Source organism: Panulirus ornatus, chromosome 2, assembly GCF_036320965.1.
Source record: "Panulirus ornatus isolate Po-2019 chromosome 2, ASM3632096v1, whole genome shotgun sequence".
Taxonomy (NCBI): domain Eukaryota; kingdom Metazoa; phylum Arthropoda; class Malacostraca; order Decapoda; family Palinuridae; genus Panulirus; species Panulirus ornatus.
The window spans coordinates 26652879-26677580 of NC_092225.1; the positions used below are offsets into that span (position 1 = coordinate 26652879).

Genomic DNA, 24702 nt, shown 5'->3' on the forward strand with positions numbered 1-24702 from the left:
AGCTTTCTATAAATCTTCACATTATTCGTTTTTAGTTTTTTTTTTTTTTTTTTCCCCAAAAGGTTATTGTTCGTTTTAAATTTATCCGACACTTTCTCATCCAGAGGGATTGCATGCATACGACTTCCCTGACATGTTTATGATTTTTCGTAGGTATCCACTCAGCTCCAGGTTTACATAGTAATCTACCATGTATATATCTTCCTGTTACAGAGAATATCTATTCAGTCCGTGGTTAATATTTCCGTCGTGTTACATTATTAAATTATAATAACTGTATCTAATTTTAGATTGTGCCTTATATCTGCATCTAATTTTAGATTGTGCCTTATATCTGTATCTAAGTTTAGGTTGTGCCTCATAATTATGTCTATATATTTTCTTCCTCCAGTCATATGTAATTTGAGATACCACTGGTGGTCACGTTGGTTGCCATGTAATTTAGATAACCAATAGGTATTTATATTGAACGTTATTAGATCGTTAATTTCTTTAGTTATCCAACCAGGCGCATCCCTATTTCATTTTTTTTTTTCATCCTCTGAGGGATGCTGTCTATCTCAAGGGAAAGTAATTTACTCTTAAATTACCCTACATCTCGTAGACTGTGCAGTGCCAAAGAACCTATATCCAGTTTACTCATATCTTGGCGTATTGTGTCCGAAGTACTTTCATGTAATCGTCGTGTTGTTATGTGTGATCTCCAAACTGTAGTTTACAGTGAATTATTTGCTGTCATTATCAGTTACCAAGCTCTTTACTTTCCTCGCACACTCTAATTAGATCTGTATTTGTGGACGTACTAACACGTTATTAGTGTACCTCTCGCCTGGGTCCCGGTCATTTGCTTGAACACTAAGTATTCGTTCACATCAGTTAGTTAACCTTGTCGTCGCCTGTCAAGATATCCCACTTAAAATGTTAACGTTGTTATTGGTATCTCATACAGATAATGCTTCTTTGTGATGAGCTCGATTTGATTTCCTCGTGGAAAGACATACCGTCCCCAGCGTTTAATTTTGGACGTGTTATTTATTCGTTCATTATAGATTGGATCGTATATACTGACATCACTTTTTTTCTCACCAGGTTTAAATTTATCCTCACTTTTACGCAGAGCACGACACCTACATCTGACTTAATTGGACGACCTTTTCTGGAAACATATCCTTTTATCGCTATCTTCGCTAATAAGTGATTTTTTTATAGTAATTATCGAGGTTTCTCATTACTGTGCTATCAGGCTTTTATGCTGTTCATGTAAAAACCGTTAATGTGTTACTGAGAAAGGCAACTCTCAGGTTTCATTTGACCAAACCATCGCATGGCCTCACCTGCTCCAGCTATTCCGAGGCCTCTTGGCCCTCCCACCTCCTGGCCTCAGTTGGTCCAGCCACCATCGGGCCTCACTTGGCCCAGTCACCTTCTTGCTTCCTCTTTTAGCCCAGCCAACCTTCTAGCCTCACTTGGCCCAGTCACCTTCTTGCCTCCTCTTTTGGCCCAGCCACCATCGGGCCTCACTTGGCCCAGTCACCTTCTTGCCTCCTCTTTTGGCCCAGCCACCCTTCTAGCCTCACTTGGCCCAGCCACCTCTCGTGCTCCCGGGGAAGCCACCTCCCCTCGGCGGATGTGACCTACTTCCAGGATCCAGCGTCTCCAGACGTCTGTGGTGGGGTGCGGAGGAGGGGATGGGGTCCTGCTGATGTGGCGATAGCGGTGGTGGTGCACCTAGTGTGGTAGGGAGGATCAGCACCCTGGTGTGGTAGTGGTGCATCTAGTGTAGCAGGGAGGAGCAGCACCTGGTGTGGTGGTGGTGCACCTAGTGTGGCAGGGAGGATCAGCATCCTAGTGTGGTAGCGGTGGTGGTGCACCTAGTGTGGCAGGGAGGATCAGCATCCTGGTGTGGTGGTGGTGCATCTAGTGTGGCAGGGAGGAGCAGCATCCTGGTGTGGTGGTGGTGGTGGTGCATCTAGAGTAGCAGGGAGGAGCAGCACATAGTGTGGTAGTGGTGATGGTGCATCTAGTGTGGCAGGGAGGATCAGCATCCTGGTGTGGTGGTGGTGCATCTAGTGTGGCAGGGAGGAGCAGCATCCTGGTGTGGTGGTGGTGGTGGTGCATCTAGAGTAGCAGGGAGGAGCAGCACATAGTGTGGTAGTGGTGATGGTGCATCTAGTGTGGCAGGGAGGAGCAGCACCTGGTGTGGTAGTGGTGATGGTGCATCTAGTGTGGCAGGGAGGAGCAGCACCTGGGGTGGTGGTTATGATGCAGCCTCATTACCTCAGACTTTCGTTATTGTTTATACTAGGAAGTGACGTCATACTAGCAATTATTTGTGAAGATAAATATGGTGTTTGTGAGCATTGTTGCTGGTGGTAAAGTAGAAAGTTGCATTAATGGATTTCATTTGTTCTCTTTTAATGTCAGTCTTGTGGTTTTGTAGCTATTATTATCATTGTCGTATTATTCTATACCAGTTGCAGCCAGGGTTGGCTTATAAATTCAAGACAATGAGTCTCGCTTCTTCTATGATAATACGAAAGAGAAAATGTAGTGTTTTCGCTGATTGAGGAAGCCCCTGTGTGAGTCAGTGGTTCCAAACGCCAACGTGATGTGTTTCCGCGAAAGCCAGCGTGACGTGGTTTTTCAGGCCCGTCGTGACGCGGTTCCCCAGGGTTCCCGTAATGCCGTTTCATATTCCCTCCCTCTTGGCGTGGTTCCTCAGGCCACCGTGACGCGTGGTTGTGACGTGTGTGCATGTAGTAAGTCTACCCACCACGTCAGTAATTGGCTAGGAAGGACGAGCGAAGTGAGTAACCATGGCAAACGCATGTGAGCGGTACCTAGCCAATGCATTCTGGTAAAATGTGTTCTTTCTGGCTTCCGCGAAATCTGGAGGAATAAAGAAGAATGAATATACTCCTCATCTTGTTGTTGACGAGACTGAGTTCCTTCAGGCTGTTAATATAATTCTATCGTTGGAAAGACACGGTCCGTCAAAGCCGACTTGGTTGTAGCCTAGCTCAACTTAACTCGTCCCGGGTTTAATAAACATTACTCGATACAATGCCCCTGTGATGACACTATACCATTTTCTTTCCACCTATTTCTTATAAAGTCTCATTACTCCCGTTTTTCTTCACATGTGATTTAGCAGTTTATTGCGAAGTATTCATATGTATATATATAAAGTTTTCCTTCCTGTAGGTGTGACAAATTGTCAAAAGATCGTGCGTCAGCAGCTTCTGTCACGCCTGACAGAAGCTGCTGACCCGTCATGTTTCGCAAACTTATAATTTCAAAATGTCAAGATTCCCGGTACTGGAGTTTCGCACAAATTGACACTTTATATATTTCTACAATAACAAACATTCCCTCGTTAGATAGACAAGATTTTTCTGTTGGAGTTGCAGAAATACTGAACCAGCCCGTGTGTGTCAATAAAATATGAGGTACTGAGAAATCATACACATACTATTTTCTTTTTTTTTTTTTCTAATTACTGACTGGGTTAATGGAGTGCAGTTGGGACCTCGCGAAACAAAATATTTGAAAGTTTTACCTAAGAAATGTTGCTGTACGTAGTGTATTGTAAGTGAATATACCTAATTCAATTCTGTTGGTCGAGAATATGGTAGGGGGAAGGGAATTTCATAAATTTAGTTAGTTTACACCATAATTCGCCTTCCTGATATGATTGCAGTCATCTTGTTTGTAAAGTTTCCCTATTAAAAACTTTAGTTATTCAGTTACTGTGCGTTTTAATGCCTCGATAACCACAAATCTTCTTACCACTGTATTGTGCTAATCTCATTAATCCACTGGTGGGACCATTTGATGGCTAGACCACAAAATACCTCACGCTAAGGGGGCAGGTCAGAGGTGAGCCATCATGCCAAAGGGTCTTATGGTCGCCCTGAAGGTCGTGCTCAAAGGTCGTACCGTCGTGCTCAAAGGTCGTACCGTCGTGCTCAAAGGTCGTACCATCGTGCTCAAAGGTCGTACCGTCGTGCTCAAAGGTCGTACCGTCGTGCTCAAAGGTCGTACCGTCGTGCTCAAAGGTCGTACCGTCGTGCTCAACATTCGCCCCGTCCTGCTCAAGGAGGTAGTGTAACTTAGCAACACTGCAGGCGGCTCCCGGCCCCTCCAGACGACTACTGCACTTCATGTTTCAAGTACCATTGCTGGTCTCCCATTTCCCCAGTGATTTAGACCTGAGCATTAGTATCAGCTGGGAAAATTACTGGATATCGCACACCATCGCCATTTTCTTTATTATGCCTAGTGGACATCAATATTATTTTCATCACGGCCATTATCCTTTGATTGTTGATATATATAAACTGCTGGCATTGTCAGCTCCGCCGTGTTACTGTGGTAAGAGAGTCTTGCTAAAAATTGCGTTACCATATGGGACATGAATTTCATGCCGCTCTAATGTTTTAATATATTATCATAGTTATTGTGGCACCTTAAAGAGGCACAAAGGGCGAAGCAAACGTTTGTTCAGGGTTGAGTCTGGCGGCGTGTGGCAACTGTCCCGGATCGATGGTTGAGTCCACTGTGCTGCTGGCCTGGCCTCTGGCCCTCCCTCCCTCCTACATGCCTGCCTTCCCATCCACACCCTCCGTCCCTCCCACACCCTCTGTGTCCCTCCCACACCCCATCCTTCCCACACCCTCACCCAGGAAGTACCCCTTCACTCCCTCACCCTACTACCCTTATCCACCCCTTTATCTTTTTCCCTCCCCCATCATACCTTCACCCTGTCCCCTCATACCACTTCCTGCCGTCAGTTTACTCCCCCCTCATACTGTCATCCTGTCCCTCATACCTTCACCCTGTCACTCACATCCATCATCCTGCCTCCATACGCCCTCACACCGTCATCCTAACCCCTCATTTCTTCATCCGGTCCCCTCATTCCGTCGTCTCGCCCCCTCAGACCATCATCCTCTCCCCTCAGCCCGTCATTCCGTCCCTCAGCCCGTCATTCCGTCCCTCAGACGTTCATTCTGTCTCTTCCCCACCGTCATCTCGCCCCCTCAGGCCCTCATCCCACTTCCCTGTCACACTGTGACCTCTGACCATTCACACCGTGTCTCCTGGCCCGGCCTCCCATCCCTCCCCTCCTCACGCCGTCACCCTTGACCCCTCTCCCCTCACACCGTCACCTTTGAACCCTCACCCCGTCGCCTCTGACCGATGTCCACTGACCTTCAACCCTTGACCTTTCACACCATCAGCAGCACCCTGACCACGACACCATCACCCCCTCCCCCTTACATCGTCATCTCCGGGGGCGGCGCCCCCCCTTACATCATAACCCCTGAACCCCTTCCGTCGTGACCCCTGACACCGTTACCCGTACCCTATCGGATCTCCAGTTCGTGGTACAGTTGACAGTCACCAGGTTGTCCTTAACCAGCCTGGGGTACATGGATGCTGGAGTCACCCCATCCATGTGAACGGATGATGATGCTGACGTCATGAGAAAAAGCGTCCATTCTGGATTGGCCACGGCCAAGAAACCGTCCGAAAGTGACTCTGATGTTATAGTGATATGAAACTGCATCAAGCGCTGAGTGATGATGAGCTTGTGGGGGGGGGGGGGGGCAACACAGTACAATGAGGGAACAAGTTACGGGAATCAGTGGTGTGTGAGCGGCACATTGTGGTCGACACCGTAGCCAGCCAGCCTGTCACCAGACCTCCTCCTACGTACTCGTCAGTTGTCAAACTGCTCTCATGTTTCTGTGAGATGTGCTGAAAGAAATATATATTTATATATATATATATGGACGGTGTACTGTAGGTCCCAATGAGAGTATATTCACCATTTTGGTCATGGCATCTGAGGTGGATGTGGTACAGAAGGCACGGCACGGTGAGGAGAAGCAAACATAAGATGTTTGGCGTGTAGGAACGTGACGGATCTGGGTCCAGGTGAGAGTAATGATAGACGAACACATTAAAGAGGTTGCTTGAGGATAACAGACAGCTGTGTATTAGCTTGAGGATAACAAAGTAGACAGCTGTTTATTAGCTTGAGGATAACAAAGTAGACAGCTGTTTATTAGCTTGAGATAACAAAGTAGACAGCTGTGTATTAGCTTGAGGATAACAAAGTAGACAGCTGTGTATTAGCTTGAGGATAACAAAGTAGACAGCTGTGTATTAGCTTGAGGATAACAGACAGCTGTGTATTAGCTTGAGGATAACAAAGTAGACAGCTGTTTATTAGCTTGAGGATAACAAAGTAGACAGCTGTTTATTAGCTTGAGATAACAAAGTAGACAGCTGTGTATTAGCTTGAGGATAACAAAGTAGACAGCTGTGTATTAGCTTGAGGATAACAGACAGCTGTGTATTAGCTTGAGGATAACAAAGTAGACAGCTGTTTATTAGCTTGAGGATAACAAAGTAGACAGCTGTTTATTAGCTTGAGATAACAAAGTAGACAGCTGTGTATTAGCTTGAGGATAACAAAGTAGACAGCTGTGTATTAGCTTGAGGATAACAAAGTAGACAGCTGTGTATTAGCTTGAGGATAACAAAGTAGACAGCTGTGTATTAGCTTGAGGATAACAAAGTAGACAGCTGTGTATTAGCTTGAGGATAACAAAGTAGACAGCTGTGTATTAGCTTGAGGATAACAAAGTAGACAGCTGTGTATTAGCTTGAGGATAACAAAGTAGACAGCTGTGTATTAGCTTGAGGATAACAAAGTAGACAGCTGTGTATTAGCTTGAGGATAACAAAGTAGACAGCTGTGTATTAGCTTGAGGATAACAAAGTAGACAGCTGTGTATTAGCTTGAGGATAACAAAGTAGACAGCTGTGTATTAGCTTGAGGATAACAAAGTAGACAGCTGTTTATTAGCTTGAGGATAACAAAGTAGACAGCTGTGTTTTAGCTTGAGATAACAAAGTAGACAGCTGTTTATTAGCTTGAGGATAACAAAGTAGACAGCTGTGTATTAGCTTGAGGATAACAAAGTAGACAGCTGTTTATTAGCTTGAGGATAACAAAGTAGACAGCTGTTTATTAGCTTGAGATAACAAAGTAGAAGGCTGTTAGCTTGAAGACAGTCAGAACATGGTAATGGAAGTGCCCCCTAGACAGAGCAAAACTTGCTAAATAAGATTAATAAAGGCGTGACTGCAGACGCCCTGAAGGATATGCTTTCGAGCTGGGAGGGCGTGGTTCGGTTAATGTATATATTGGAAACTCGAGGATCAAGGAGGAGGGAGGAGGCAGAGCGCCCTCACAGGAGGGTGAGGGCGCTCGCTAGATGCAACATTACGACGAACGGTAGGCGGTCGTAGTGAGGTACGATGGCGGGACCACAACCTGGGTGCAGACGTTGAAGAAGGTGTGTGTGTGTGTGTGTGTGTGTTACGGAAAGGAGAGAACAAGGTGAGTGAACTAGTGTGGGGAGAGAGAGAGAGAGAGAGAGAGAGAGAGAGAGAGAGAGAGAGAGAGAGAGAGAGAGAGAGAGAGAGAGAGGGAGGGAGAGAGGGAAACACTTGTTGACAAGCTGTCCACGAGGAACAGTGCCATGTAATGTGACCACCGACAGGAGAAGGTAAGGAAATAAGATTCCTGTTAAAGATGATGTGTACACCAACGCCCTTGGTGTGGTGGTGGGGAGGATGGGGAAGGAAGCGCGTACGGACCGACGGGAGCGTAAGACGGGCATGGTGAGCTTAGTGGGGACTTTTAAGTTGAACGAGGATGTTGTATCTCCACACGTAGTTATCCCTGAGGGAAGGACCATGATGAGAGAGAGAGAGAGAGAGAGAGAGAGAGAGAGAGAGAGAGAGAGAGAGAGAGAGAGAGAGAGAGAGAGAGAGGCGGGGGAGGACCAGCAAGCAGCCCTCCTGCTGGCGAATGGCAACATACGTCTGTCTCTTTGAGGTAATGGTAAACTGTGGGGTGGGTGGAAGGTGGGACCTTTTTAACCAGTATGTTCTAAGGAAGACGGTCGGTGATGATGAGATCTGTGTGATATACCCCTCACTGTAGGGCACAGTTCCCCCAGGGAGAACAGAGCAACCACATCTACCGTGTGATGAAAGCAGTCATACGACTGACAGCCCCAGTCCTGTTTGGTATATACGGGAAGCGGCCTGGGCTACCACCACCACCACACTGGGTGGTGGCAGAGATCCTCCTTCTGGAGAACTTCAAGTACAAGGTGGTGGTGAGTGGACTGGGGGGCATCCTAGACGAGGTGATGGCTCGGGTGGAGTTTGTATATATATATATATATTATTCCCGGTCGGCCGTAAGGTATTTGATGCTGTCCTTCACAAAAAGGACTGATGATGACGAGGCTAAACATAGCGGCTGGTGTCAGAAGAAGGGGGCTCAAGTGGTCTAACAACTACTACCTAACTGGGCGAGAACAGAGGATGCGTGTCAGAGGGGAGATCCTACCACCTCAAGCCGTGGGGAAGGGGGTAACAAGTGGAGTGAGTACTCCAGGTCTGGATGCTTGGGGTGGGTCCACGACTGTGCCTAAGCTCCGTCCCTGATTCACCAGATGAAGTGATGATTCATTCCTTGAATGTGTTTGCTGATGCGAAAAGCCTTTGAAGGAGAGAGAGAGGAGAAGAAAAAAAATAGTGTATAATGGTAGAGAATTAAGAAAAGATGCAGAGGGACCTTGATCGACTGCAACAGCAGTCGAACAAGGGCCCATGAAAATTTACTCCAGGAGAAAGGAATTGCGAAGCTGGGGAAGGATGCAACAAAACAGGCCAGGTAGAGAGGTCGGGAGTGGAGATAAGTTACAGGTGTCGCTCGCTCTATGAGAGGGACCTGGGGGGGTGTCACGCCCACCTTGTTGCCTGGAGAGGACTTGAGGAGCGAGGTGGTCAATATGACATTTTTCCCCCTCCACTTCCTGTAGACGGTGAAATGTTTAGAAAGACATCCCCGAGGGATGCTCGTCGTCTTTGGGGGACGCAGCATCAGACTACTAGTGTCGCACAGCCTCGCTGGAAAGGAGGGACCAGGGGAATGTGACAAGAATGGGACTGGAACGTACTGGAATGAGCCATGAAGATCGGAGTCGAGGCCCACAATCTTCCCACCCTGGAAGAAACATAAATTCTAGGGAGAGAGGATAACGGAACACCAGTATACATGAGTAAAAAAAAAGGGGGAGGCATAACAGAACATTGAACAGCATAGCGTCACGATAAGAGATGCTGGAACAAGATGGAGGCTGGACGAGTTATGTGTACGAAGGGACGTTAGGGTACGCTTTCACCAGGATGAGAGTCGTCGACCAGGGGAACAACCCAGGCTAAGAAGAGGCCACCATTGGTGGTAGTGACGGTGGTGTGGTCGTAGTACGACACGGTGACGGTGACGGTGGTGTGGTCGTAGTGCCACACAGTGACAGTGGTGGTGGTGGTCGTAGTACGACACGGTGACGGTGGTGTGGTCGTAGTACGATACAGTGACAGTGGTGATGGTGGTCGTAGTGCAACACGGTGACGGTGGTGGTGGTCGTCGTACGACACTCACAGTGGTGGTGGTGGTCGTCGTAGTACGACACTCACAGTGGTGGTGGTGGTCGTCGTAGTGCGACACTGACGGTGGTGGTGGTGTGGTCGTAGTGCGACACTGACGGTGGTGTGGTCGTAGTGCGACACTGACGGTGGTGGTGGTGTGGTCGTAGTGCGACACAGTGACGGTGGTGTGGTCGTAGTGCGACACAGTGACAATGGTGGTGTGGTCGTAGTACGACACGGTGACGGTGACGGTGGTGTGGTCGTAGTGCCACACAGTGACAGTGGTAGTGCGACACGGTGACAGTGGTGTGGTCGTAGTACGACACAGTGACAGTGGTGGTGTGGTCGTAGTACAACACTGACAGTGGTGGTGGTCGTAGTACGACACGGTGACGGTAATGTGATCGTAGTGCGACACAGTGACAGTGGTGGTGTGGTCGTAGTACGACACTGAGTGGTGGTGGTGGTCGTAATACGACATGGTGGTGTTGTGGTCGTAGTACGACACCAACCACGGGCATAAGCAAGACCTGGACAGCACAACAGACCATAAATCCCCAGGGAGCGGTGAGACACTGAGGGATCATCGCCCAGCCCAGCCCACGTAACTAGTTACTTTTCCTCCTCGTTAACTGACCGGACACATCATCACTACATACGTCCCTCTCCTCCTCCTCCTCCTCCTCCTCCTCCTCCTCCTCCTCCTCCTCCTCCTCCTCCTCCTCCTCCTCCTCCTCCTCCCTCACCACAGACTGCAAGAGGGTATACCAATATGACACAATACAGACACAACCAGCAAGCGAGTCTCACACATCAGGACACCTGCGCCATACCCCGGGTGTACGTTCCTTCCTACCTCTCCAACACCCTTCCCACCCTTACCTACCCTTCTCCCCCTTCCCTCCACCGTAGCTGGAAGGTGAGTGATGGTGGTGTTGGGGGGGTGGGAGAAGGGGAAGGGGAAGTCTTGTGTGACGCCAGGGGGATGTCCCCAGAGATGGCAGTGTCACAGTGACTCATGGGGTGGGGGAGGAAGTGGTGCTGGGGTGAGTATGGTGAGTCATAGGAGGAGGAGGAGGAGGTGCTAAGGTGAGTATGGTGAGTCATAGGAGGAGGAGGAGGAGGAGGAGGTGCTGAGGTGAGTATGGTGAGTCATAGGAGGAAGTGGTGCTGGGGTGTGTATGGTGAGTCATGCGAGGAAGTGGTGCTGGGGTGAGTATGGTGAGTCATAGGAGGAGGTGCAGAGGTGAGTATGGTGAGTCATAGGAGGAGGAGGAGGAGGAGGAGGAGGTGCTGAGGTGAGTATGGTGAGTCATAGGAGGAGGAGGAGGAGGAGGAGGTGCTGAGGTGAGTATGGTGAGTCATAGGAGGAGGAGGAGGAGGTGCTGAGGTGAGTATGGTGAGTCATAGGAGGAGGAGGAGGAGGTGCTGAGGTGAGTATGGTGAGTCATAGGAGGAGGAGGAGGAGGTGCAGAGGTGAGTATGGTGAGTCATAGGAGGAGGAGGAGGTGCTGAGGTGAGTATGGTGATCATAGGAGGAGGAGGAGGAGGAGGTGCAGAGGTGAGTATGGTGATCATAGGAGGAGGAGGAGGTGCAGAGGTGAGTATGGTGAGTCATAGGAGGAGGAGGAGGAGGAGGAGGTGCAGAGGTGAGTATGGTGAGTCATAGGAGGAGGAGAGGTGCTGAGGTGAGTATGGTGAGTCATAGGAGGAGAGAGAGTCAGGGAGCTGAGGGGTCTGGACTGACTGTATCAGGGAGAGAGTCAGGGAGCTGAGGGGTCTGGACCTGACTGTATCAGGAGAGAGTCAGGGAGCTGAGGGGTCTGGACTGACTGTATCAGGGAGAGAGTTCAGGGAGGCTGAGGGGTCTGGACCTGACTATGAGGAGAGAGTCAGGGAGACTGAGGGGTCTGGACCTGACTGTATCCAGGGAGAGAGTCAGGAGGCTGAGGGGTCTGGACTGACTGTATCAGGGAGAGAGTCAGGGAGCTGAGGGGTCTGGACCTGACTGTACAGGGAGAGAGTCAGGGAGCTGAGGGGTCTGGACTGACTGTATCAGGGAGAGAGTCAGGAGGCTGAGGGGTCTGGACCTGACTGTATCAGGAGAGAGTCAGGAAGGCTGAGGGGTCTGGACTGACTGTATCAGGGAGAGAGTTCAGGGAGGCTGAGGGGTCTGGACCTGACTATGAGGAGAGAGTCAGGGAGACTGAGATGTCTGGACCTGACTGTACAGGGAGAGAGTCAGGAGACTGAGATGTCTGGACCTGACTGTATCAGGAGAGAGTCAGGAAGGCTGAGGGGTCTGGACCTGACTGTATCAGGAGAGAGTCAGGGAGCTGAGGGGTCTGGACCTGACTGTACAGGGAGAGAGTCAGGAAGGCTGAGGGGTCCTGGACCTGACTGTATCAGGGAGAGAGTCAGGAAGGCTGAGGGGTCCTGGACCTGACTGTATCCAGGGAGAGAGTCAGGGAGACTGAGATGTCTGGACCTGACTGTACAGGGAGAGAGTCAGGAGGCTGAGGGGTCTGGACCTGACTATGAGGGAGAGAGTCAGGGAGACTGAGGGGTCTGGACCTGACTATGAGGGAGAGAGTCAGGAAGGCTGAGGGGTCCTGGACCTGACTATGAGGGAGAGAGTCAGGAAGGCTGAGGGGTCCTGGACCTGACTATGAGGAGAGAGTCAGGAGGCTGAGGGGTCTGGACCTGACTATGAGGAGAGAGTCAGGAAGGCTGAGGGGTCCTGGACCTGACTGTATCAGGAGAGAGTCAGGAGACTGAGATGTCTGGACCTGACTGTATCAGGAGAGAGTCAGGAAGGCTGAGGGGTCCTGGACCTGACTATGAGGGAGAGAGTCAGGGAGGCTGAGGGGTCTGGACCTGACTATGAGGGAGAGAGTCAGGAAGGCTGAGGGGTCCTGGACCTGACTATGAGGAGAGAGTCAGGAAGGCTGAGGGGTCCTGGACCTGACTATGAGGGAGAGAGTCAGGAAGGCTGAGGGGTCCTGGACCTGACTATGAGGGAGAGAGTCAGGAAGGCTGAGGGGTCTGGACCTGACTATGAGGGAGAGAGTCAGGGAGACTGAGGGGTCTGGACCTGACTATGAGGAGAGAGTCAGGAAGGCTGAGGGGTCCTGGACCTGACTATGAGGGAGAGAGTCAGGAAGGCTGAGGGGTCCTGGACCTGACTATGAGGGAGAGAGTCAGGAAGGCTGAGGGGTCCTGGACCTGACTGTACAGGGAGAGAGTCAGGAGACTGAGATGTCTGGACCTGACTGTACAGGGAGAGAGTCAGGAAGGCTGAGGGGTCCTGGACCTGACTATGAGGAGAGAGTCAGGAGACTGAGATGTCTGGACCTGACTGTATCAGGAGAGAGTCAGGGAGACTGAGATGTCTGGACCTGACTGTACAGGGAGAGAGTCAGGGAGCTGAGGGGTCTGGACCTGACTGTATCAGGAGAGAGTCAGGGAGACTGAGATGTCTGGACCTGACTGTATCAGGGAGAGAGTCAGGGAGGCTGAGGGGCCTGGACCTGACTGTATCAGGGAGAGAGTCAGGGAGGCTGAGGGGTCTGGACCTGACTATGAGGGAGAGAGTCAGGGAGGCTGAGGGGTCTGGACCTGACTGTATCAGGGAGAGAGTCAGGGAGACTGAGATGTCTGGACCTGACTGTATCAGGGAGAGAGTCAGGGAGGCTGAGGGGCCTGGACCTGACTGTATCAGGGAGAGAGTCAGGGAGGCTGAGGGGTCTGGACCTGACTATGAGGGAGAGAGTCAGGGAGGCTGAGGGGTCTGGACCTGACTGTATCAGGGAGAGAGTCAGGGAGACTGAGATGTCTGGACCTGACTGTATCAGGGAGAGAGTCAGGGAGGCTGAGGGGCCTGGACCTGACTGTATCAGGGAGAGAGTCAGGGAGGCTGAGGGGTCTGGACCTGACTATGAGGGAGAGAGTCAGGGAGGCTGAGGGGTCTGGACCTGACTGTATCAGGGAGAGAGTCAGGGAGACTGAGATGTCTGGACCTGACTGTATCAGGGAGAGAGTCAGGGAGGCTGAGGGGCCTGGACCTGACTGTATCAGGGAGAGAGTCAGGGAGGCTGAGGGGTCTGGACCTGACTATGAGGGAGAGAGTCAGGAAGGCTGAGGGGTCTGGACCTGACTGTATCAGGGAGAGAGTCAGGGAGGCTGAGGGGTCTGGACCTGACTGTATCAGGGAGAGAGTCAGGGAGACTGAGGGGCCTGGACCTGACTGTATCAGGGAGAGAGTCAGGGAGGCTGAGGGGTCTGGACCTGACTATGAGGGAGAGAGTCAGGAAGGCTGAGGGGTCTGGACCTGACTGTATCAGGGAGAGAGTCAGGGAGGCTGAGGGGCCTGGACCTGACTGTATCAGGGAGAGAGTCAGGGAGGCTGAGGGGTCTGGACCTGACTATGAGGGAGAGAGTCAGGGAGGCTGAGGGGTCTGGACCTGACTGTATCAGGGAGAGAGTCAGGGAGACTGAGGGGTCTGGACCCTGACTATGAGGGAGAGAGTCAGGGAGGCTGAGGGGTCTGGACCCTGACTATGAGGGAGAGAGTCAGGGTGGGTGAAGGTCTGGACCTGTGTTAAAGCTGATGTCAACACAGCAGTAGAACCAGTATCGTGTAGACCTTACATCAAAACAACAGGTCGAGAGAATCATCGCTTGTATACACAACACAACAGTTATATGGTTATACAACACAACAGTTATATGGTTATACAACACAAGTTATATGGTCATACAACACAAGTTATATGGTTATGCAACACAACAGGTTAAGAGAATCATCGCTTGTATATACAACACAACAGTTATATGGTTATACAACACAACAGTTATATGGTTATACAACACAAGTTATACGGTCATACAACACAAGTTATATGGTTATACAACACAACAGGTTAAGAGAATCATCGCTTGTATATACAACGCAACAGTTATATGGTTATACAACACAACAGTTATATGGTTATACAACACAAGTTATACGGTCATACAACACAAGTTATATGGTTATGCAACACGACAGTTATATGGTTGTACAACATAACAGTTATATGGTTATACAACACAAGTTATACGGTCATACAACACAAGTTATATGGTTATACAACACAACAGTTATATGGTTATACAACACAAGTTATATGGTCATACAACACAAGTTATATAGTTATACATGACAGTTATATGGTTGTACAACATAACAGTTATATGGTTATACAACACAACACTTATATGGTTATGCAACACAAGTTATATGTATATACAACGTAACAGTTATATGGTTATGTAACACAAGTTGTATATACAACACAGCATTATGGTTATACACCACAAGTTGTATATACAACACAGGTTATATGTATAAACAACACTACATTTATATGAATATACAACTCAGTAGTTCTATGCAAATACGACACAACAGTTATATGTATATACAAGTTGTGTGGATATGAAATGTAACAGATATATATGTATATACAACACAAGTCATATATATACACAACACAACATATATATGTATACACAACACAACATATTTATGTATATACGACACAAGTCATATGTATATAAAACACACCATATTTATATGTATATACAACACAAGTCATATGTATACACAACACAACATATATATGCATATACGACACAAGTCATATGTATACAAAACACACCATATATATATATATATATGTATATACAACACAAGTCATATGTATACACAACACAACATATTTATGTATATACGACACAAGTCATATGTATACAAACACCATATTTATATGTATATACAACACAAGTCATATGTATACACAACACAGCATATATATGTATATACGACACAAGTCATATGTATACATAACACAGTCATGTGTGAAAGTATATAGAGACAATTCGCTGTAATATTACTCAGTGTTATGATATTTAAGTCTGAATATTGCAATTATATGCACGAGTAAAATTAGCGCCATTAGGTGGGTTGTCGGGGTGGGGTGGTGAAGGGGTGGGGTGGTGGGTCGTTAGGGTAGGGTGGTGGGTTGTCGGGGTAGGGTGGTGGGTTGCCGGGGTGGTGTGGTGGGGTGTTAGGGTGGGGTGATGGGTTGCTAGGGTGGGGTAGTGGGTTGTTAGGGTAGGGTGGTGGGTTGTCGGGGTGGGGTAGTGGGTTGTTAGGGTAGGGTGGTGGGTTGTTAGGGTAGAGTGGTGGGTTGTTAGGGTGGGGTGGTGGGTTGCTAGGGTGGGGTGGTGGGTTGTTAGGGTAGGGTGGTGGTGTGTGTGTGTGTGTGTGTGTGTGTGTGTGTGTGTGTGTGTGTAAGGGAAATACTGTGGGAATCGTGAACGTAATTATGACAATGAATGAAAGGGTGTGGAACCTGTCCGTACTGGCTGACAGTGGAACCTGCCCGTACTGGCTGACAGTGGAACCTGCCCGTACTGGCTGACAGTGGAACCTGTCCGTACTGGCTGACAGTGGAACCTTCCCGTACTGGCTGACAGTGGAACCTGCCCGTACTGGCTGACAGTGGAACCTGCCAGTACTGGCTGACAGTGGAACCTGCCCGTACTGGCTGACAGTGGAACCTGCCAGTACTGGCTGACAGTGGAACCTGCCCGTACTGGCTGACAGTGGAACCTTCCAGTACTGGCTGACAGTGGAACCTACCCGCACTGGTTGACTGGAACCTGCCCGTACTGGCTGACAGTGGAACCTGCCAGTACTGGCTGACAGTGGAACCTGCCCGTACTGGCTGACAGTGGAACCTGCCAGTACTGGCTGACAGTGGAACCTGCCCGTACTGGCTGACAGTGGAACCTTCCAGTACTGGCTGACAGTGGAACCTGCCCGCACTGGCTGACTGGAACCTGCCCGTACTGGCTGACAGTGGAACCTGCCAGTACTGGCTGACAGTGTCAGGATGGCCTGTGGTGATGACGGTGTCAGGAGTAAGGTCGGAGGTAGTGCTGACTGTGGTAGTGAATGGTTGTGCTGGTAGTTGTGTGGTGTCACATGGTTGTAGGCGTAATGGTGGAGGGACGGACTGAGGGAGGGAGGGAAGGTGTCACATGGTTGTAGGCGTAATGGTGGAGGGACGGACTGAGGGAGGGAGGGAAGGTGTCACATGGTTGTAGGCGTAATGGTGGAGGGACGGACTGAGGGAGGGAGGGAAGGTGTCACATGGTTGTAGGCGCAATGGTGGAGGGAGGGAGTGAGGGACGGACGGACGGAGGGACTGAGGGAGGGAGGGAATGAATGGTCGTGCTGAGGAAGTCGTCATTCCTTGGAGGGTCGTCTCCGTCGTCCTCCCGGGGGATGTGGTCGTTCTCGGTCGTGGTCGTCGCCGTGTTGGCACCACCTACCATCCCCCTCCCTCCACCACCTCCTCCCTCCACCACCTCCTCCCTCCACTACCTGACAAAAGAACATTGTCGTCACGCTTATATGAAGGTCAGGGAGGGGAGGGTGTGTGTGTGTGTGTGTGGGATCCAGGCGTACTGGGTGGAGCTGTCAGTAGCCACTGACTCACGCTCCCTGACTCATGTCTGCGTGTGTGTGTGTGTGTGTGTGCGTGCGTGTGTGTGTGTGTGTGTGTTTACCTATTCATACTGTAAGGGGGAAGGGAGGGAGGGAGGGAGCTTTACTCTGTGCAGGGAATTCTACTCTGTGGGTTGGGGGGGGGGGCCATCTCGTTGAACTCCCTCTACTTTCTGAACTTATGTTTTTTTTTTCTAAACTTTTTGCCGTCACGGTTTCGTTCCGTATAGCAAGTCACCACCACCAGTACACACTTGAAGAGCAGTGGTCCCAAGATCGAGCCTTTGAGACACACCACGAGTGACCCACACCCCCAAGTCTATTTCGAGAAGGCCCTCCTAACACGCGACCATTGTTCCCTTCTAAAACAATTTCCTGACCAACACTGGAGTCTTCTCCCTGTTCCTTCTTGAAGAATTAGTGTTTTCACCAACTTCCTGTGTCGTACAGTGTCAAATGCTTTCTGGTAGTCCAGATCCACACGATCCAGAAGGTGGACAACGCATGGCCATCCTTTCCCTGACTTTATGTTATCTCTCGCTTAGGTAGCATCTCCCTTGCCAGCAGTGATTCAGTCGCTCTCTGATTATCTTTTCCAGCGTTTGACAGACAACATTCGTCAGGGAGATTGGTCTGTAGTTTCAGCGCACTTCCCCAATCTCCTTTGTTCAAGATGAGAGCTACGTATGCCCCTCTTCTACTCCCTTGGCACTTTCCTCCAGCGACGGTATCACGCGGTGGGTCGGGTGTATCCGCACACTTCGTCAGGACACATGGAGCGGTTTTATCAGGACCTTGAGCAATTGCATGACTCAAGGTCCTTTTTGGTAGTCCATTGATATCTTTTTGTTGAGGAAACTTTCGTGCTTTCCAAGACGTCCCTTTCCTCCTTCCCAATCCATCTCTGTGGTGATGGGGTTGTGGCGTCCTCCATCTCTGTGGTGATGGGGTTGTGGTGTCCTCCATCTCTGTGGTGATGGGGTTGTGGTGTCCTCCATCTCTGTGGTGATGGGGTTGTGGTGTCCTCCATCTCTGTGGTGATGGGGTTGTGGTGTCCTCCATCTCTGTGGTGATGGGGTTGTGGTGTCCTCCATCTCTGTGGTGATGGGGTTGTGGTGTCCTCCATCTCTGTGGTGATGGGGTTGTGGTGTCCTCCATCTCTGTGGTGGTGGGGTTGTGGTGTCCTCCATCTCTGTGGTGGTGGGGTTGTGGTGTCCTCCATCTCTGTGGTGATGGGGTTGTGGTGTCCTCCATCTCTGTAGTGATGGGGTTGTGGTGTCCTCCATCTCGTGGTGATGGGGTTGTGGTGTCCTCCATCTCTGTAGTGATGGGGTTGTGGTGTCCTCCATCTCTGTGGTGATGGGGTTGTGGTGTCCTCCACAGCGAAAGCACCTTTGACCTTGTCATTCATTTCCTCACATCATCCTTCAAGCAAGTCTCTCCCTGGGAATCCCTGAGTCTGATTACCTGGTCTTTTAACTGGCAATTTACTCGTGATGACTTGAGGGGAAACGTGTCACAGACTTTCCTTATGTCTGTCTCCTTGTATGATCCTGCTATACTCGTCTCACTACCCATCAACCTTAATCACCCTTACCACGTAGGGATGAGGTCATGACGATTGCTGGCGTCATGTTCTCCAGAACACGTCCAGCGTCATGTTACATAATCCAGGTCAACATCATGCCTTAGGAGGCCCGGGAAATGTCAGGCATTTTCATCCACTTTAACTGGATCACTGTCATGTTTCGGTCCAGATGATGGAGACTCAACAATACACCGCTGGGGACGTAGTGCGCAGACGTCGTAAAAAAAAAACCATAGACAAATTGTGAGCAGATGATTTAGGACTGGGCCTGTGTGAGAGATGTGGATCACTGTCGAGTGGATCAACATTTGATGCACATCTTTTTTTTTTTTTGACAACATAAGTCACAAGATGTGGCAGATCTCAACCCTACTGTACCTAATAACCTTGCTCTTATTCACATTTACTCTCAACTTTCTTCTTTCACACACTTTACACCAAACTCAGTCACCAGCTTCTGCAGTTTCTCACATGAATCAGCCACCAGCGCTGTATCATCAGCGAACAACAACTGTGGCGCCTGGGGCCATAACCATCTCTCTTCCTCTGGCAACGGTGTCTCCAACCTGTGCTGTTTCTCCTGCTCATATGTGACATAGATGCGACACCAGACCACAGCTGGCTTATCATGAGCTGCTGATGCCAGTGGGCCACTGAAGATATCCCTGTCCTCCACTGTCTCTACTGGCCAGTGAAATGTTACTTTCAGTCGAGTAGTGAAGAGTAGATTGATGAAGAGGAGAGTAGTGAAGAGTAGATTGATGAAGAGTAGATTAATGAAGAGGAGAGTAGTGAAGAGTAGATTGATGAAGAGTAGATTAATGAAGAGGAGAGTAGTGAAGAGTAGATTGATGAAGAGTAGATTAATGAGAGTTGTGAAGAGTAGATTGATGAAGAGTAGATTAATGAAGAGGAGGGTAGTGAAGAGTAGATTAATGAAGAGGAGAGTAGTGAAGAGTAGATTGATGAAGAGCAGATTAATGAAGAGGAGAATAGTGAAGAGTAGATTGATAAAGAGTAGATTAATGAAAAAGAGAGTAGTGAAGAGTAGATTGATAAAGAGTAGATTAATGAAGAGTAGAGTAGTGAAGAGTAGAGTCGTGCTGTATCAGTATTAATAAGACATATCACCATGGGGTTAGGCAAACCCCAGTACGTTGCCAATGCTGTGGGGTCCAATACTGACCCAGCCTCCCCTCCATATTTCATATCACTTTCCCTCCCTTCGTATGTTGTACTTCGCTCCCTCCCTCCATATGCTACACTTCCCTCCGCTGGCGTCCCTCCCGTCGTGTTCCAGGGGCGCGCCGCGCCCCCCACGCCTCCCAGTTGCTCGCTATCATCGTCAGGCAGGGAAGGGAAGGGGGGAGGAGGAGCAGAAGACCAGAGGCGTTCGGCCCTATCTTTGGCGCTGACATCCTAGAGGTCGCGGGTCGATGTCACATGGCTGCGGGGGGGGCCATGTGTCCTGACGTCACGCCATCCATGTCTTGGTAATTCCTAGCTGTGCTTTGAGCACACGTCACCCCACATTGGCTAGCGGCGTAGGGTCGAATCCCAGAGATCACGTGATGTAAGCTTGAAGGAACGTTCCGAAACGCGTCATTTCTGCTCTCTTTTATCTCCCCTGCGTTGAGGAAAGTTTCTCATGTGACTATAGAGAGACATGGCTCTGGCGTGACGACGGGCGTAAAAAGGAGTCCAAGGAGAGCTGCCGGGATACCACTGCTGAGCTCAGCAATTGAGGCACGAGGCTGCAGAGCTGAGCTCAGCAAGACGAAGGAGTTGGGGGGAGGGTTGGGGTCCCTGGAAGCGGCAATAGATAAGTTATCGGGAGTCAGCAAGCCGGCCTGCATGCATCCTCTGGGCCAAGTGACTGGTATCAATATGTGTGGGGAAACATTACATTGTCAGCAACACACCACCGCCGCTCCTCCCAGTGTTGCCTCACTCACCACCTCCTCTTGTTCTCAAGTGTTGAGCATTGTGCACACTGGAGTGCCAGCGATGTTTTACCTCCCTCACAACGGTGACGGTACGACCCCTGAGTACGAAGGCACGACCCTTGAACAGGGTATTCTTCCTTCTGTCTCTTGAGTAGTTCCGGGACAACTAGGATGTAATCTCTGGTTGATCTAAAGCCAAGGAAGCAATGCGCGCTGAAGCAATTGAAAGGGAGCGAACGAAACTCATGGGTTTATAGTTAGGGTTGTCGAATTGAAACCCATGAAAATGATCTTCATCGTTTACAAGTCAATGATACGATTCCAGCTTGATTATGGGTGACGTGGTTTGGTCACCCTTCCTGAAAAAAAAAGAAGACAATGGAGAAAGTTTAGAATGGGCTAAAAAGACGATTCCCGGACAGAAACAGATCCTCTTTAGGACCATAAAACGACTTAGATCTAATTGGTTCAGAAAGGAGAGGGTTAAGAGGTGACCTAATGCAGGGGTTCAAAATTATTATCAAAGGATTAGATAGTCTTGATCTAACAAGTTACTAAAAGAAAAAATAGAGTCGTTTGAGTTCTCTCACCGTAATGGTTGCAAACTCGTAGACAAACGTTTTATCTCGAAGGAGGCGAAGTACTTTATTTTTTTCAAGAGGATTGTTGATATATGGAATGCTTTACCAATTAGAGTGGTTGAAAGCAGTATATTAGATACGTATAAGAACAGACGTTATGTGCGCCTCTTTAGTTATAATAAAAGTTTACCGATGTATTGAACCAACTTCTTAAGATATATGTGATGATTATCCGTCCCCTGGGGTCAGACAAAGACCCTTTGTGATCTCTGGAATCCTTTTGCGCTATCGCTCCGTTTGAGCATGGGCGGTGCCAAGCAAACTCGCCCCTGACAGCGACACTAGTCACTTTAGAGTCTATGAGTCAACAGTCACACTGTTAGGACGTTGCCTAGGCAGAGAGGGAGGAGGGGCGCTCCTCGGTGTTTAAAAGTGAGTGGACTGCTTGACTTGGCTGACTGATGCACTGATGCATGGGTATGAGAGAGAAAAGTTGGGCCGACCACGCTGGTGGTGTTTGTTGTGTGGGCGTGCCCGCCAAGTTTATTGGCGGGACTCAGGCGCTGGGGTGGAGTTTCCGTTGTTAACGGCGGAGTCATGTACTAGCTCGGGTACCTGGCTTGTGACCTGTAAGGTCACACGAGGTTAATATCAGGTGCTTAAGGAGATGTTCACTGAAAAGCGTCGTCGAATTAACACATTTAAAATGAGATCTTCCGTGTTGGGATTCTCTTTCATACCCTCTGCATCCATTGACTGTCGAGATATAAAAAGAACCCCTTAAAAATTCCGGGAGCTAGGGGGCGCTGGGGTGAACTTCCCACTTTTTGTCCTATGGGGGTAACTTTCACCCCCCGTGCAGCCCGCGCCAACATGGCTGCCATGTTTATAAATAATGTTTCGATGGGTTGAGGAGATGCAGCGATCCACACACAGTAAGTACAACGATCATTTGACTCTGTGGTGTATTTCCAACGAACGAGGCGATAGATATGATTATGTATGATATAAATCTTAATCCCAGGAATTAGTAAGTACAATAATTCCTCTGAAATTGCTGAATGTTTGTGATTCATGTCAACAGCTTAAGTCCTTCCCAGGTAAAGCCTCAGTACCTACAGCACGTGATATGTTTATCCAACCATCACTGACTTTTGAGACGCAATATAAATCTTATATATATATATATATATATATTTTTTGTGAATTATTTATATACTCATTGTAATGATTTGTATACTCACTGTAATAGCATAGTCAGAATATCTTGAAAATGAGTCAGAATTTAGTATGTTAAAAATGCTTAGCATGGTCCAGATTGTAGTTATGAGATTAGGATATTATTGTTCTCTGTTTTCACAAAAGTAATATGTTAGACGTGTATTATCTCTAATTTCTTTACACAGGTTGATTTATTTATACCTTCCAGTTCTCCCTAGTTCTTTTCCTCAAGCTGAACAATCTTGTCCTAAAATGATTTCGTAATTTTGTCGTCGACTTTTTTCCTACAGTAGGAAAAAAGTTGGTAGCAATTATCGAGATTTCTTTGATTATCTGTTCTGATGAGCGGAAAAAGAAGTCTTCTCGGAATTCTTGGGAAAATGTTTCTAACTAGCAGGAGTAGTTATACGAACGCCCGTAGCCTTGTTGACATCCCGTAGTGTCTGCTAGTCATCTTCCTTTTAAAGTTACTCTCCATTACTGATTAGGTTTTTATCATCATCTTTTGTAGTACAATATTGATCTGGGAGAGTCAGATGATATTATTAAAGTATGAAGTCGATGTTGCGAAAATTTATGGTTGGCTGGAGTGGAAGCCACGAAAACTTGTTGGTTTGAGAGGTTCTAGGAGTTGAAGAATTTGGAAGGGCATTGTTGGAGGGCTTTTGGGAGTGCGGTGTAGGAAGAGAAAGTAAGGAAAAGAGGAGAGGAGAGCGACAGATCGCGCAGCTCAACCCAGGTGCACCATTGTCTGTTGTAGATTGAATATTTATAGTGGACGATGCCACCTTTGTACACGTGCGCGGCCTCGGGCGACGTCTGGGCTCTTTAAAGGAATATGAACCATTGTGGGTAGATGGTGTGAGCCAGTCTCCAGACTAAACGTTCAGTATTTCCTAATGTTCTCTCGGATTATGTTGAGGTAGGCAAGGAAGGACTGGCGGCGGGCTACGCGTTTGGGATCTACGTTTTCGTTCGGCCTTATTTAACCCAACGCTTTCTCTGAACTTCAGAGTACTTACTTTAATCCTTTGCTGCATTTGTGGATTTATTGACTACCCAAAAGAGTTTTAGTTATCGAGACTCGTACGATCCATCGATCAAAAGCTGAAGTCAATTGATTTTTCACTATAGAACGACTCTTGCTGATTTTACCAAATGAAATAGAGAGAGAGAGAGAGAGAGAGAGAGAGAGAGAGAGAGAGAGAGAGAGAGAGAGAGAGAGAGAGAGAGAGAGTTCGCGCATCACAGCAAGATGTATAGGAATTTCGGATACAATATGTCATCAAAAGGTAAAGTCAATTAATCTACAAATAAAATGGCACAAAGATTACCCTCATAATCTAAGTACTTGACCGTCAGTGTTACATGAGTTAGGTTACTGAGGTTGACTATTTCAAACGTGATGATTATCTAGGATTTTCATTTTTCTTTATAGATTCCCTTAATTCTCTCACTCGCTTCATTACCTTCTCTGTTGTATCGCTCAGGGAAAATTCGTAGAAATTTGAAAGTCATCTGCAGTTCCCTTTCATATCGTGGATATGATATATCTGTAGTGTTTTACTCTTTGTTCAGTCTGCATTAATCCTGACTTTAATCAGTCGACTGTGCTGTATTAATCTTACGTTCTTCGTTAAGCTTTCCAGTTCTCTCCAGTTTCTGCGCTATGGAATTCATGGTTTATTTTCTGATGTTACTCGCGCCTTGACTCGTTGAATTATACTGAAGATAAATTTCTTTATTAGAGAAAATGCAGTTATTCTTAGATATACTAGATATTACCTTGCCTCCCAAACTGTTTGGTCTCCACATATCGTGAGCAACTCTTGTAAGACCATCATTTAATGTGAGATTTGATGCTTTGTGGTTTTTACGTAAACGTTCCAAGTAGATGGAGTTATGTAATCATTCTACTGTGAAGGGATGCGTCCTGCGCGAACAGTCTGTTCCTAATGTGAATGTTGTCGCCATTGACCAATTGTTTGGTACGCTATGGCATCTGCTACCCTCTTAGATTCATGCAGAGTTTTAAACAGCAGAGGATGAAGGTGTGAAGGGCTGTATATGGGCGCGGGTGTGGAAGCGGCGGCCGTGTTATCGCTATCAGAGGATGGGTGAGGTCTTGAGTTGCTCGCTGAAGGAAGGGTGCCAGTTGTGCCCCTCCTATCTTAAATAAATCCAATCCTCTTCTTGTTTTACATGGTTATTTCTAGACGTTATCACGGATTTTATCCTTTATCTCTCATGATTTCCGAGTAAGTGCTAGTTGGATATAGCTTC

General features: G+C 48.3%; 1 protein-coding gene across 1 annotated transcript in view; it reads left to right on the forward strand.

The window, feature by feature from the left end:
• Nucleotides 1-24702, forward strand: part of LOC139754723 (CYFIP-related Rac1 interactor B-like) — an 81904-nt gene that overhangs the window by 15162 nt on the left and 42040 nt on the right. The gene's annotated exons all lie outside the window — the stretch shown is intronic.